We start from the raw sequence: 16,209 nt of genomic DNA, 5'->3' as shown, positions 1-16,209 counted from the left end.
TAGAATTGTTATCTCTTATTTAAAACTTGTGAAACATAAAGAATTAAATTGTTAGAAGAGTTGAAAACATTTTATGTGAGTTTTATTTAAATAATAAGTAAATCCTGAGAAATCTGGATCTCAGAGTCAGAAACCCCACCTTTGTAGTCAGGTTTCCTTGCCTCATTAAGTCCCAATTTCTTAGTTTGTAAAATGATGATAATGCAAATACCTGTCTCATATGCTTCTGCAAAGACTGACTGAGATCATGAACAGGGCCTGGTAAATACTGTCAACTGGTATTAGTTATTGGTGTTTTCATTACAATTATATCAAGATCACTCAGTTGACTGTCCATCCGTCATGGTGATGGATCTTCTCAACGTACTTGAGCTGTCCTTTCAAGACCCCTTGTCCCATTATGATGTCCTTGTTTTTCCCAGGTGCCACTGTAGAGTCTAATACCTTTGGGGATTATAAATTTACGTGTCTGATTCTTCCTATTAGCTCCTTCAGTGGGGAGATGGTGTCTGTCCAAACTCTAGGCCTTATAGCAGAGCCCGGCCTGCACTCAACCCAGCATTTGCTAACATCTATTTGGCACCAACCAGTGCTAGGTCTTCCTGTAAGCACCTAACCTGTACAGCCTCGTTCTCACATGACATCATCCCATTCTACCTCTCTGAGTTAGGGAGGATTACAGCATGATTTTAATTTTACAGTTGAGGGAAATGAGAAGGTGAAAACTTCATGAACATCACCCAGTAAGAGACAGAGCTGGTGGTTCGACACCAGGCTGCTTCCCAGAGAAACTGCACCCCTATCCATCTTGCATTTTGCCTCCTAGGGAATGTGCACTACACGGAGACATGCTCCCATTCTTCTCAGGCAAATGATAAGATCAAGGACATATGTTACAACCAATAAACCGAGCAAAACTAGCCGGGGCCTATGTTTGTACCTTGTTCTAAGCAGAGTAAGACAAAGGATGCTCTTCCCACCAGATCAAGTATGGAATAATTCTTAATTCTAAAGGAGAAAACTGAGAGCCAAGAGTGAAGCTACGTACCTGAGATCACTCATTTGATTCAAGCTAAACATCCTCTGGTCCAGGGGCTCTCAAACTCTGACTTGCAACAGAATTACAAAGGGGGCTTGTTAAAACACAGAAATAGAGACCCTATTCTCAGAGTTATAAATTCAGCGTTTCTGGGATACTTGCATTTCTAGTAAGTTCCTCATAATGTTGGTCTGGAGACCACACTGAGAAACACAGTTCTAGTCAAAGCTCAACTTACAGTTCTATGCTATATGCCTCGATGGTTCCTTGGCTCATTACCTGAAGTCATACAACATTGGTGAATTGTTCTTTATACACAATCATGCAGCCTGGTGTCACAGATGTCTAATCATAATTTCCACTTACAAATCTAAGAAATAATATTTCAGCATCATCTCCAGCTATACAACAGAGGCATTTTCCACGTGCCCATCACCATTATAGAATGATTCAAGTTGTTCCTGACATCAAGGAAAATAAAGTCTGATAGGGATATATGAGTTTGTCCTCTTGAATTGCTAGATTTTGTATGAGGAAATAGACAAAATTGGTCCATGAACATTATACAGATTATACACTATATGGATGATCATTATTCTGAGTAAAAAGCAATGTAGCACTACTGGAAGAATAATATTTTTCAGCTATAAATGACTTTTGGCCCCACTTACTTGTTTCTCTTGTTCCCTTTCCCCGTCAAGGCAGATGGTCTGCTCTCAGTTCTCTGCTATTCCCGAAGAGAGATTAGGTCGTGATGAAAAAATTGTTACTAATAAATCTTACTTTGATTTCCTAAAATCTAATCCCTGGAGACAATGCTAAGATGCCTCCAAGACAAAACAGGAAGGACTGTCTCCCAAGACTTTAAAAAGATTCCTCACAAGGGGATGAAACATAGGAGAGGGTTATGAGTGCATAGGGAATACAGTCAATGGTATTGTAATAACACTGTATGGTGACAGGTGGTTTCTACACTTGTGGTAAGCATAGCATAACATACAGACTTGTTGAATCAATCACTAGGCTGTACACCTGAAATTAATGTAACATCATGTGTGAACTATACTTCAATTTGAGAGAGAGAGAGAGAGAGAGAGAGAGAGAGAGAGAGAGACAAGATTATGAAGGCAGTGGTCCATGGGTGGTGGTGAGAACTCTGTGCCTGGGCAGATCCCTGTGAAGACAGAGAATAAATGCTGCACAAATCATTTAAGAAGAGAGGCCACAAACAGCTTCATAGATTTGCACTCTCATGCAGTTTAAAAGTACCAGAAGTATTTGCACCTGGCAAAACATACTGGAAAGTAATGGGGAGTGTCACACAAATCAACAGGGGCCTTGAGATGAGAAACAAGGGACATCTAAGTGGTTAGCAACCTATATCGGGGAATGAGAAGATGCCTTCAACACAAATGAATCCTTGGTCAGATGCACACTACTGCAGTGCCTTAGACTATGTGACCCCATCCAACTTAAACACATCCCCCTCAAGATGACAGAGCACCACAGACTGCCCAAGATTAATTGCCCAGACTCATAGAAGTTAGTTTGAGCAATTACTTATGTGAACTGAGAATTAACTCCAGCAATTTGAACAGGAAAGTCGTAAGCCCTCATACTTAGCAAGGAGCCCGAGGTAGTATTTGCCATCTGGGAGTCGGGGAGCAGTTAGGAATTTCAGGAAATATTTCAAGGAGCCAACATATTACTAGAAGCCAAAAATAGTTTATATTCTACAGAAACCCCTACTAGATAGATGGCAATATCAGCATCAGATACGCTTTTTTTCCTTCTGCATGCAAAAAGTCTTTACCATTTAAGCCAAAATTTAAGTCTTAGAAAATTGACAGAGGTGTTCTGAGTGGTAATTTTAAAAACAGTGTCTTTCTGATGTTATTTTACTGCTCTTCTCCATTTTTTTAATATTTGTTCCCAGTACAATACCAAGGTGTAAGTAGAGAAGAATATATCCCAAGATTGGCTATAAAGTCATATCAAGTTTTAACATTTTTATTATTAAGGGCAGTGATCGAAATTTTTTGTTAATCCTTGTATAAATTAACATAGCCCATTTAATCCTTCCACTTTAAAGGTTGTGAATTTTATTTATCACACCGTGCCATTAGTATTTAGCTGTTCCTTCTGGGGTACAAATAGTCTTCCTCTCTAACTTTTCAGCTAATTACTGTCTTCTCCTTGCTGACTGGAGGACTGAAAATACAGCTACTGTCAGGGCTCCCTAACATCCAGGTAGACATCTTGGGAACACTGATAGAACCGATAACAAGCCATTTTATAGGGACTTAAAAGCTACTCAAGAAATGAACGAGGTCCATTAGACTTTCTGTCATGCATATGATGGGAAAAAATATACCACCATAAGATCCACTCAATTGTCCTGCTGTGACAGCAGTAGCTATTGTGTGAGAGAGGTTTGGGGAAGGTGGCTCCACCTTGGTGTTTATGCTCTGCTGGCTAGTGGGAGTTTCAGGTACAGCATCCTAACAGAAGGGGCTTTGTGATAGGCTATCAGTAACAAACAAGAGCGACAACGTACAGCCCAGTGGTTTGACAAGAAGGAGAAGCTCAACAATGAGAGAATGACCTCCTTCAGTTTCCCATTTCAGTCTGACATTTACTTCCTCACACAAAGCTTAGCTTGGCGTGTTGGGGTCCAAATCACATTTGAACCTTGTACAGAGTGATGAGAGTCAAGCTGAGATATTTTAAGTGCATTTCTTTTCTTTGTACCCTGCTTTGAACTGCTTTTAAACCTACAGATGTTTGGCCCAGCTGTCCAAACTAAGAAGCTGAGAAAGAAACGTGGAAAGTATGTTCCCAGATTAATGTTTTGTTTTCCCGTGTGTGTGTGTGTGTGTGTGTGTGTGTGCATGTGCACGCACATGTGTTAAATATGTCCTGTGTTTGTCCCAGTTAAATATGTCCCAGTCTTTGATGTATAGATAAATGAGAGTCTAATAGACAAGCTTCCTTTTTTTTCTTATAAAAAGGACTGCTTTTTCCTGAAGAGCTATATCTATTCTCAACTCAATAAATATTTATTGAGCATGTACTACTCAAAATTACACTGCCTCTTGATGGAAGAGACAAATGCAAAGATAAGCAACACATGGTGTGGTCATTTTCCCTCTGTAAGGAAACTGAGACATGTGGCCAAATAATTATGAAGTATGATATATTGTTATCAATGCCCTGTTCCTTACTGAGGCACTTCCAAGCTTTCCCCACATTTCTTAACTGGCTGATTCTACCTCCTCACCTTCTCACTTCTGACATATGACATCACCTATTACCTGAGAAAACCCAACATGAGAAAAGTCACTTCACCTGTCATTATGTAGAAGTTATTTCAAAAGAGATAAAAATGTGTCAGGGTGCCTGGATCGCTCAGTCAGTTGAGTGTCCGACTTCAGCTCAGGTCATGATCTCGCAGTTCGTGAGGTCGAGCCCCACTTTGGGCTCTGCGCTGACAGCTCAGAGCCTGAAGCCTGCTTTGGAGTCTGTGTCTCCCTCTCTCTCTCTCTGCCGCTCCCCCCCCCACCTCTCTCTCTTTCAGATATAAATAAAAAACGTTTTTAAAAAAGATTTAAAAATGTGTCAAAGAGCAGTGTAGGTGCCTGTTCAAAAGGAAACTAACAGAACCTAACAGAAACCAGGGCTAGTCGTCAGATTTAAGGTTAAAACTTGAATTCGGTGCTAGACCAACGTGTGAGCAGTCTTTTGTGTTCTTCATAATTTCTCCCATCACCTATTCAGACTTTTGCTTTACTTGTATGCGCTCTTGAAAGGGAAAATAAAGCAAACTGGCATGTTTTAGTCATCTTCTTTACCCCAATTTCTGTGCTCCATATAGTCATGTGTCTCAGTGAATCCTCACCACGACACTCTGAGGTCAGTAGTGGGATCTTCATGCAGTGGGGACACTGAGGCTCAGCACGATCTCACCGCTAGACAGGACTCACGCCCATGTCTGCCTGAATGTAATGTTGTCCATGCAGCGCACTGACACTCTGCTCATCTGGCTCCTTCAACTATACACAATAGGGTAAGAAAGGAGTCAGGAAGGAAGGTTGATTCTTATGAATTCCATCAAGTATTTCATACCATTATAACTAACACAGGTGCAAGCATTCCTTTTTAAAAAGAACCCTTAAAAACTAGTCAATCTACTAAGGTACATCAATCCTTACTTTCACTGCCAAATGTTATTTTTTAACAATGTACGAACTTTAAAGTTTTAGGTTTACAGAATAATTGAGTAGATAATATATAAGATTCTTTATATCAACTCCCTGTTCCCCAACCCACCCCCCACACACAGCTTCCTTTACTTTTAACATCTTGCATTAATGGGGTTGATTCGTTAAAACTGATGAAACAATATTAACACATTATTATTATTATTGTTAACTATAGTCCATAATTTACATTAGTGTTCACTCTTGGTGTTGGATAGTTCTGTGGGTTTTAACAAATGAATAATGACATGTATCCATCATTATAATACCATACAGAGTAGAGTCACCGCTGTAAAAGTTTCCTGTGCTTCACCTACTGATTCATTCCTCCCCTTCCTCCCCTGACCGCACCCAGTCCCCAGCAACCACCGAGATTTTCACTGTCTCTGTAGTTTGTCTTTTCCAAAGTACTGTATAGCTGGAATCATATAGCAGGTAGCCTTTTCAGACTGGTTTCTTCCACTAAGCAGTATGCATTTAAGATTCTTCCGGGTCTTTTCACGGTTTGATAGCTCATTCCTTTGTATTCTTTAAATATCATTTTTTCCAACACACACAATTGTGGCACCTGTAGTACGTCAGACGCCGTGATGAGCACTGAGGATGAATAGGATGCGATGCCTACTCTCAAGGGCCCTGCTGCCTAGCATTAGAGGAAAGGTACGTAAACACAAAAACTAATAGCACTTTATAAATGTCATAATAGAACTCTATAGGGGTACAAAAGAGGGGCAAAGTGGGGAGAATTCCATTTCACTCCTGGTACAGAGAGTCAGGAATGACTCCCTACAGGATTTGGAGTTGCTGCAGGATCAGCAAGAGCCAGGCAGAGCTCTGGGAGCCAAGCTGAAAAGTTCTAGGTGGGACAGCAGGGCACGTTTGAAGAAAGGCGAGAAGCCCAGGCAGAAGCTGGTAGATGTGGACATGAAAATGCTAGCTCCTGAGGTCCCATCTAGAGCCTGTATTCTCTCTCACTTCCTTCACGTCTCTTCTCAAATGCCCCTGATCAGGGGCCTACCCAGAAGACCTAGGGAAAAGACACCACCCCCTCCCCACCTCACACCTTTTCTTCTTACTCTCCTTCCTTTTCTCATAGCAACTACCCACTTTAACATACTGAATATGTATTTTGTATTGTCTGCCTTCTCCCACCAAAATGTACAGCCCCAGGGGCAGGGTCTTTAGCTTTGTTCATGCCCAGCCCACGGTGGGCCTGCCATAAACATGTGCTGTTCCCTCCATGCCTGCAATCCTTCCTGTTAGGATAAAGCACTGTGAAATGATGTACCCTTACTGGTAAACAGGGGAACAATATTTATATTTTTCCAACAACTGTCACTACATACATAACTCCCCAGATTCTAATTATTGTTTTATTTTTCTGCATTACACTGGGAGACAGAACAAAGAATCTCAAGAGTTTTCAAAAACGTCAGATAACTTTACTGACCTTCACATACTGTAAATGCTGACAAAACCTTCTTTTCAAGTACTATTCAAGGCATGCTGTAATAAATACCCCTTGCTACAACCTACCGTAGCCTGGCAGTTACTCAAATGAGAATGTGTTAAGTTAAATACTTAAGTAATTCTCCTAGAGAAAAGCTGGAGATCGGCACCCAATTCCTTATTTTTATACAGCACATCTTGTGCTGGGGTTTGAAATTTTAAAATTAACTCTGTTGTGGTTAGGTCTTGAGGGCTATAGCTGGTAAACTTTTCCCTGGGAATGCTGACTTGAGGGACTGGTTATAAGGAAGCAACATGCTCTGAGCACACGAGGTGCACACACTTCAAACAGCACTGCTCCAAGCCCGGGTAAAGCCGCCAACTTTGAGTTCAATGATCAAAATCATTGGGGTAAATGATGGGAGAAGAGATCATTTGGTTGTGTGGCCAGAGTGACTGTTTCAGTTTTGGACAGAACTGCCCAGAGTATTTTTTCACTGGGGGCATTTTATGGAAAGCACTGGCTTTCTTAATCCTTTACCTTCTCAGTTCTTAGATCTTCTCCCCAGTGTTTTCCTCTGTTGAAACCGATTCATCAATGCTGTCACTCTGACCTTGACATCACTAATAAATATACCACAGCAAAAAACATCTCAGTGTCAAGCTCCCACGTTTTAGGCATGCCTCCCTTCCCTGCTGTTCTCCTTTTCCATCTCCAGTGCCAGCGATTATTCAACTGAGTGGAGAAAAGCAAAGGGTTTTCCATTTCCATCATCTCACATCCTCATTTCTTACCTCTCCCAGGCTACATTCCATGGATGACTGTGACCATCAATTTGCCTTTAACTCTTTTTTTTGTCCCTCTCCCTCTTTCCCATTTAATTACACCCCGATGCTGGGTAAACTCAATTTGCCCACTTTCTCTGCACCTCTGTGGCTGAATGTTCTTGAAGAAAATCAACAGTCATGCAGATGGGTCTTTCTCTAAATTTATGAAGAGCACTCACCAGTGCCCAGGAATCCTACTGCATTTCCCATTTGAGGCAAATTTCAGATCTTCTTACTCTGCAAGCCCCCCTCCCCTCCACAGCTCATGAACTCATTTCATTCTTCCCTGACAAAACAGTAGCAATCAGATGGGAACTCCCTCAACTTCCTAACACCAACTTTATTAACTTATCTACATCTACACTCACATTCTCTGCCTTCCTCTAATTCAATGGAGGAAAAAAAAGTTCCCCAATGCTTAAAATGCCAGCCCCTCCCCTTACTTTCTGGATTTCATCCCCTCTTCCCATATTCAAGAAATTCAAGCTGGCAATTACCCTGTGATTCTCCATAAGTCACTAGACTCTTTCTCTCTACTGGATAATCCAACAAACATACAAATATACCATTAAAAAACAACACCTCCTCGGGAATACAAGCCACTCTGGAAAACAGTCTGGAGGGTCCTCAAAAAACTAAAAATGGAACTACCCTACTACCCAGCAATTGCACTACTAGGCATTTATCCAAGGGATACAGGTGTGCTGTTTCGAAGGGACACATGCACCCCCATGTTTATAGCAGCACTATCAATAATAGCTAAAGTATGGAAAGAGCCCAAATGTCCATCGATGGATGAATGGATAAAGAAGATGTGGTGTGTGTGTATATATATATACACAATGGAGTATTACTCCACAATCAAAAAGAATGGAATCTTGCCATTTGCAACTATGTGGATAGAACTGGAGGGTATTATGCTAAGTGAAATTAGTCAGTCAGAGAAAGACAAATATCATATGACTTCACTCATATGAGGACTTTAAGAGACAAAACAGATGAACATAAGGGAAGGGAAACAAAAATAATATAAAAACAGGGAGGGGGACAAAACATAAGAAACTCATAAATATGGAGAACAAACTGAGGGTTACTGGAGGGGTTGTGGGAGGGGGCATGGGCTAAATGGGTAAGGGGCATTAAGGAATCTACTCCTGAAATCATTGTGGCACTATATGCTAAGTAATTTGGGTGTAAATTAAAAAAAATAAAAATAAAAATAAAATTTTAAAAAATAAAGTACTTAGTCTTTGTTTTGCCCTCAAAAAAAAAAAAAAAAACAACAACCAACAACACCTCCTTTGAACTTACATTACCTTCCAATTATTACTTCATTTTTCTGACCCCTTCACAACAAACTTATCAAGAGATGCCTAAATTTATGGGCATCTCTTCCAACCATTTGTTCAAGCAAAATTCCTCTAAGACATCCTTGACTTCCTTCTATCCTTTATCCATTCTACATCACCTAAACACATACTTCTTCAACTGGCCAGCTTTACTTTCCTCAAAAAGACCCTCTTTATCTGTCCCTTCTCTCCAGCTCTGCTGTTACCACCTGTGCCCATGTCATTGTCATCTTTTGCTGATAGTACTACAGTAGCCCTTTCTTTTTTCTCTAGAACCCCTAAACTCTGTTCCCTATAGAGCAATCTTTCTACAATGTAAAACAGATAATGGTAAGTCCCTTGAAACCCACCAGTGACTTCCCTTTGCATTTAGAACCATTCACAAATATCTTTTTCTTGCCTAAATGGCCTCTTATGATCTCTACCAGTCTATTTCTCCTACCTCAGCACATCTCACTCTTCCTATTTCTCTCTATGATCCAGCCCTACAAGCTGGCCTTCTTTGTATTCCTCAAGTTCACCAAACCTCTTCCCAATTCAAAGCTTTTGAAGTTGCTTTCCTTCTTCCCAGCATTCTTTCCAGGTTTCAGCTCTATATCAAGAAATGTCATCTCTAGACACCTAATCTAATGTGAATATCCTCTCCAGCCACTATTATCAAATGATTGTTTTATTTCTCTTATAGAATTTACTATTATCTAAAATTTTAGCTTTAATTTACTGTCTGTCTTCTTCCCTTCAAAATATGAGCGTTATGACAACATGGATCTTGAATGCTGTCTCATTCACTCTCCTGTTCAACTTATTTTAAGCAGATATCTTTACAAACAAAAGATGATCAGAATTATTTGTTGAATGAGTAAATAAACATTGGTTCTCAGTTTTTATGGCTGAATAAAACATAAATATTAAATATCAAGATTATTAGATAATGTTGTCCTTTCTGTTTTAGGATTGAGTCTTGAAATACAGTGTTTGGGTTGTGACATAAGACTTTACTTCAGGATTCCCAAGAAGATGCACTGCAATAAAAACATACATTGTAAAACTTTTTTTTTAATTAAAATAAATATGTACACCATTGTTTTATATATATTAAAATACATGGCCACAGCAACTTCTTACTCAACATGTCTCCAGAGGCAAGGGAAACAAAAGCAAAAATGAACTACTGGGACCTCATCAAAATAAAAAGCTTCTGCACAGTGAAGGAAACAATCAGCAAAACTAAAAGGCAACTGACAGAATGGGAGAAGATATTTGCAAATGACACATCAGGTAAAGGGTTAGTATCCAAAAATCTATAAAGAACTTATCAAACTCAACCTCCAAAAAACGAATAATCCAGTGAAGAAATGGGCAAAAGACATGAATAGGCACTTCTCCAAAGAAGACATCCAGATGGCCAGCTGACACATGAAACAATGCTCAACATCACTCATCATCAGAGAAATACAAATCAAAATCACAATGAGATACCACCTCACACCTGTCAGAATGGCTACATTAACAACTCAGGCAACAACAGATTTGGCAGGGATGTGGAGAAAGAGGATCTCTTTTGTACTGCTGGTAGGAATGCAAACTGGTGCAGCCACTCTAGAAAACAGTATGGAGGTTCCTCAAAAAATAAATAGAACTACCAAAAATTGCACTACTAGGTCTTTATTTAAGGGATACAGGTATGCTGTTTTGAAGGGGCACATGCACCCCAATATTTACACTGATGGATGGAGTGGATATAGAAGATGTGATACATATATATATATATATATACACACACATATATATGTATACGTATATGTATATATATGTGTACATACACACACACACACACACACACATACACACAATGGAGTATTACTCAGCAATCAAGAAGAATGAAATCTTGTCATTTGCAACTATGTAGATGAAACTAGAGGGTATTATGCTAAGTGAAATTAGTCAGAGAAAGACAAATATATGACTTCACTCATATGAGGATTTTAAGAGACAAAACAGATGAACGTAAGGGAAGAGAAGCATAAATAATATAAAAACAGGGAGGGGACAAAACATAAGAGACTCTTAAATATGGTGAACAAACAGAGGGTTACTGGAGGGGGTGTGGGGGGGGGGGGGCTAAATGGGTAAGGAACATTAAGAAATCTACTCCTGAAATCACTGTTGCAATAAGCTAACTAACTTGGATGTAAATTTAAAAAATAAATAAGTAGAAAGAAAGAAAGAAAGAAAGAAAGAAAGAAAGAAAGAAAGAAAGAAAAAAATTTTTAAAAATACAAAATTGTGTATGCGATAATTTACAAAACAATAAAAGTTAAGCCTCAGTACTTGATAATCTTTGTTATCTTTACTCCAACTACTATAAATTCTCCAGAGCTACTGCAGTTTGCAGCTAGACTCCAAAACTACGAAATGCTAGTTTTCACAGGAGATAAACCCCAAGATTGATAATACCTTACCAACATGGTGCTGAAACCAAAACCAAAATGTTTTGAAGCCATTATTTCCCTTAGAGTTTTAGTCTATGTCATTGACTTCAAAGATTTTTTTTTTTAATTTTTTTTTAACGTTTATTTATTTTTGAGACAGAGCATGAACGGGGGAGGGTCAGAGAGAGAGAGACACACAGAATCTGAAGCGGGCTCCAGGCTCTGAGCTGTCAGCCCAGAGCCGGACGCAGGGCTCGAACTCACGGACTGCGAGATCGTGACCTGAGTTGAAGTCGGACGCCCAACCTACTAAGCCACCCAGGTGCCCCAAAGATATTTTAATCTTACTATTTTAGCCCCAGTATCTGCTATATCCTTCCTTAAGATCATGGCCACTTTAGTAGTCTCTGCATTCAATCATCACTAGTAAAGAATTAGTATAACACTGTAATAGGCCAGATACCAGAAATAGAAAAAGTGAAAACAATCCAGAGCAACTGGCTCACAATTTTTCATGGGTTACTTACAAAATAACCATAAACTGTCTTTTATTAATTTTAAAATACTACACTCTAGATAATAATGATAATAAACACAGAGTTAAACTAATAATGATTAATCTGTACAAAAGAAAAATTTGATCTATAAATCTTAAACAATTTAATTTGGTAAAAAATTATTGAATAGAGAAAGTTTATTACTAAAATTGATATCTTTTTTTTTCTTGTGAGAGAGAGAAAAAGTGAGACAGTGCATGCACAAAGCAAGAGAGGGGCAAAGGCAGAGGAAGACAAGGAATCCCAAGCAGTTTGCATGTCCAGCAAGAAGCCCAAAGTGGGGCTTGGTCTCACACTGTGAGACCATGACCTGAGCGAAAATCAAGAGTCAGACTCTGAGCTGACTGAGCCACCCAGGCCCCTAAAATAACTGATATAGTTTGTAATGGTCCACAACATTATTAATGTACTAAATTTCACTAAGTTGTACCTTTAAAGTAGTTAAAATGGCAAGTTTCACCACAATTTAAGTACTATACTATCTAAAACAAATAGTATAAATCATACCAAATTTTAAAAATCATAGGGAAATAATTAGATTAGCTAGTCCTCTGCTCCAACTTAATTCTTAACAAAATGGTTCTCAAAAAATTGCTATCAGGGGTGCCTAGGTGGCTCAGTCAGTTAAGCACCCAACTCTTGATCACAACTCAGGTCATGATCTCACAGGCATGAGTTCAAGCCCCACATTGGGCTCTGTGCTGGGCATGAAGCCTACTTTAAAAAAAAAATGATATCAGAACCTAAAAAGAAGAAACAAACCTTCTCTGTATACTTTATAAGGAAAAGACTTATGTCTATGAAATAATTTCAGCATAATAAAGTTGAAATGTAAATAAAGGACACATTTAACATCTCCATTTAAAAAAAAAGATAAAGTAATTAATTTGGCTTATTTGAGTTTGCTTCAGAAAATACTTACATTGCAAATTTATTTATGTCTTTGTTTTTGACGAAATACAGTCAAACATTCTTAGGATCAGAATGATAGGGTCAAAATAGAGACCAAAATAATCTTATACCCAAATGTAACTTCTCTTTCAAACAAGAACCAGGGAAAATCTCACCTTCTTTCACTCTTGGTTTTCCTTCCCCTAGCTGTACCTTCTCAATACAACAAAAGAAAAAAATATTTCTAAAACATAAATTAGATTGTCTTATATACATGCTGGCTTTGCAAGGGCCTCTTTTAAATGTAGAATAAAAGTCAGTGGAATTTGGAATAGGAAGAAAAGGGAGCAAAGGTTCTTTATTTCCTCTTCCCACATCTGCTTCTCTCTAACCTGCAGCCATCCTCTTCATCACTACCACTGTAAAGAATTATCAGAAACAAAATAATTAAAATAAGTGAAAAGGAGTCTGGTTCCATTCTAGGTGATGTAAGCTTACTCAAGCAACTAATAACCTTGGGCAGATGAATGAGCAGCCGAAGAAATCAGAACTCAAAGTACCACTGAACTAGAGATGAGTTTTCTACTTCTTTTTTCCTCTGGTTTCTCCTGTCATGGATATGTAGCCAGAAACCTAGAACTGCACACTGAGGGGCGAGGTGCCTGGCTGGCTGAGTCAGAAGAACATTCAACTCTTGATCTCTGGGTTGTGAGTTAGAGCCCCACATGGGGTGTAGAGATTACTCAAATAAATAAAACTGGGGGAAAAAAAAAAAAAAGAACTGCACACTGGGGGCAAATAGAATTTCAAGAGAAGCTATCAGTTTCTGGTCCAAGGAAATAAAAAGGGCATCTCCACTGGTAAAAGAGTGGGGGAAATGCTCCGCATTTTTTTTCTCATTCTCTCCCTTGGCCATGAGAGCAGACATAGGTGTGGAAATATGCAGTGGTACACATAACTAAAACCCAGTATTTTTACAAAGTGACCAAGAGAAGTGAACTCTAGAAACTGATTGTGTTGTGGAGCTGGATAAGGAGAAGGAAGTCAGGAGAGTAACCCAATAGATTTGTGCATGAACTCCTAGACTTTATCTTGAACTGCACATGTATGGATCTGATCTTAAGCTGAATACCAAAGGCTTTGAGATATACCGTATACAACTGTCCACATTACAGACTCTTATCGAAAATAAAAGGGGTACCATTTCCTAACTGATTTTTTAATTTAAATTCCAGTTAGTTAGCACACTGTGTAATATTAGTTTCAGGTCTACAATATAGTGATTCAACATTTCCATATATCACATCATCTGGAGCTCATCACAAGTGCCCTCCTTAATCCCCACCTATTTAGCCCATTCCCCACACCCAGCTCCCTTCTAGTAACCATCAGTTTGTTCTCTATAGTTAAGAGTCTATTTCTTGGTTTGCCTCTCTCTCCTAACTGATTTAATGAGCCCAGAACTATCTGATACAAGAACCAAAAAAAGATATTACAAGAAACACTATGGAACCATTTCCCTCATGAATAGAGAACAGAAAAATAATGTAGAAAATCAATGAAACTAAAAGTTGGCTCTTTGAATACCTTAACAAAATTGACAAACCTTCGGCTAGACCAATAAAAAAAAAAAAGAGATAAGACTCAAATTAAAGTTGGGAATGAAAGTGAGGACATTACTACTGAACTTACAGAAATAAAAAGAATTGAAAATAAACACAATGAGGGGTGCCTGGGTGGCTCATTCAGTTAAGCATCCAACTTTAGCTCAGATCACGTTCTCACAGTTCGTGAGTTCAATCCCTGTGTTGGGCTCTGTGCTGACAGTTCAGAGCCTGGAGCTTGCTTTGGATTTCGTGTCTCCCTCTCTCTCTGCCCCTCCCCCACTCATGCTCTGTCTCTATCTGTCTCTCAAAAATGAATAAACATAAATTTTTTTTTAATTTAAGAAAATAAATACAATGAATGTATGGTAATAAATTAGATAATCTGGATGAATGAACAAATTCTTAAAAACATACAGAACAAATAGAAAATATAAAAAGACCTATTATGAGCAAAGAGATTAAATCATTAATCAAAAAATTTCCAATAAAAAAAAGCCCAGGAACAGATGGCTTACTGGTAAACTTTATCAAATATTTAAAGAAGAATTAATAACCAATCCTTCTTAAACTCATCCGCAATGTAGTAGAGGAGGAAAAACCCTTTCTAGTTCATTATATTAGGACTGTATTATTCTGACCCCCAAGACATCATAAGAAAACTATAGATCAAATCCCTTACGCATATAGAGCCAAAAATCATCAACAAAATACTAACAAACTGAAGCCAGTAGCACATTAAGAAGATTACACACCAGGGGGCGCCTGGGTGGCGCAGTCGGTTAAGCGTCCGACTTCAGCCAGGTCACGATCTCGCGGTCCGTGAGTTCGAGCCCCGCGTCAGGCTCTGGGCTGATGGCTCAGAGCCTGGAGCCTGTTTCCGATTCTGTGTCTCCCTCTCTCTCTGCCCCTGCCCCGTTCATGCTTTGTCTCTCTCTGTCCCAAAAATAAATAAAAAACGTTGAAAAAAAAAAAAAAATTTTTAAAAAAAAAAAGAAGATTACACACCAGGAGAAGTGGGATGTAGCTCAGGAATACAAAGTTGGTTTAACATGTGAAAATCAATTAACATAATACACCATATTAGTAGAATAAAGAAATAAAAGCACACGATCATCTCAATAGATGTAGTAAAAGCATCTGGCAAAGTTCTTTTCATTATGGATTACAAAAACTCACAAACAGAAATTAAAAGGAAATTTCTCAACCTTATAAAGTTCGTCTACAAAAAATTACACAACTCTCATTATACCTAATGGTGAAAGATTGGATATCTTCTCCCTTTATCAGGAACAAGAAATGGATATCCATTCTCACTATTTCCAGTAAACATCTTATGACAGATTTTAGCCAGAACAATTAGGCAATTTTAAAAAAGGCATCTATTTTCATTCAAAGATGACAGGATCTTACATATAGACAATCACTTAAAAAATTCTACAATGGAACTGGAGAGTGTTATGCTAAGTGAAATAAGTCATACAGAGAAAGAGAGATACCATATATTTTCACTCTTATGTGGATCCTGAGAAACTTAACAGAAGACCATGGGGGAGGGGAAGGAAAAAAAAAAGTTAGAGAGGGAGGGAGCCAAACCATAAGAGACTCTTAAAAACTGAGAATAAACTGAGGGTTGATGGGGTGGTTGGAGGGAGGGAAAAGTGGGTGATGGGCATTGAGGAGGGCAACTGTTGGGATAAGCACTGGGTGTTGTATGAAACCAATTTGACCATAAATTTCATATTAAAAAAATAAAATAAATAAATAAATAAATAAATAAATAAATAAATAAATAAATCTA

The 16,209-nt window shown here is 38.6% G+C and overlaps 1 long non-coding RNA gene across 3 annotated transcripts in view; it reads right to left on the bottom strand.

Annotated features, from left to right (window-relative positions):
* LOC131507318 (uncharacterized) overlaps positions 1–16,209 on the bottom strand; it is a 189,876-nt gene that overhangs the window by 26,845 nt on the left and 146,822 nt on the right. Inside the window, exon 6 of one of the 3 annotated variants that reach the window (XR_009259443.1) lies at positions 7,420–7,483. The exons of the other annotated variants lie outside the window; for them this stretch is intronic. This is a non-coding gene — a long non-coding RNA (uncharacterized LOC131507318). Of the gene's footprint in view, positions 1–7,419; positions 7,484–16,209 lie in introns of those variants that run through there. 3 annotated transcript variants of the gene reach the window in all.

This window comes from Neofelis nebulosa, chromosome 3 (assembly GCF_028018385.1).
Source record: "Neofelis nebulosa isolate mNeoNeb1 chromosome 3, mNeoNeb1.pri, whole genome shotgun sequence".
NCBI classification, from domain to species: Eukaryota; Metazoa; Chordata; class Mammalia; order Carnivora; family Felidae; genus Neofelis; species Neofelis nebulosa.
Note: the sequence above shows the minus strand (reverse complement) of the source record. Positions and strands in the feature narration are given on the sequence as shown.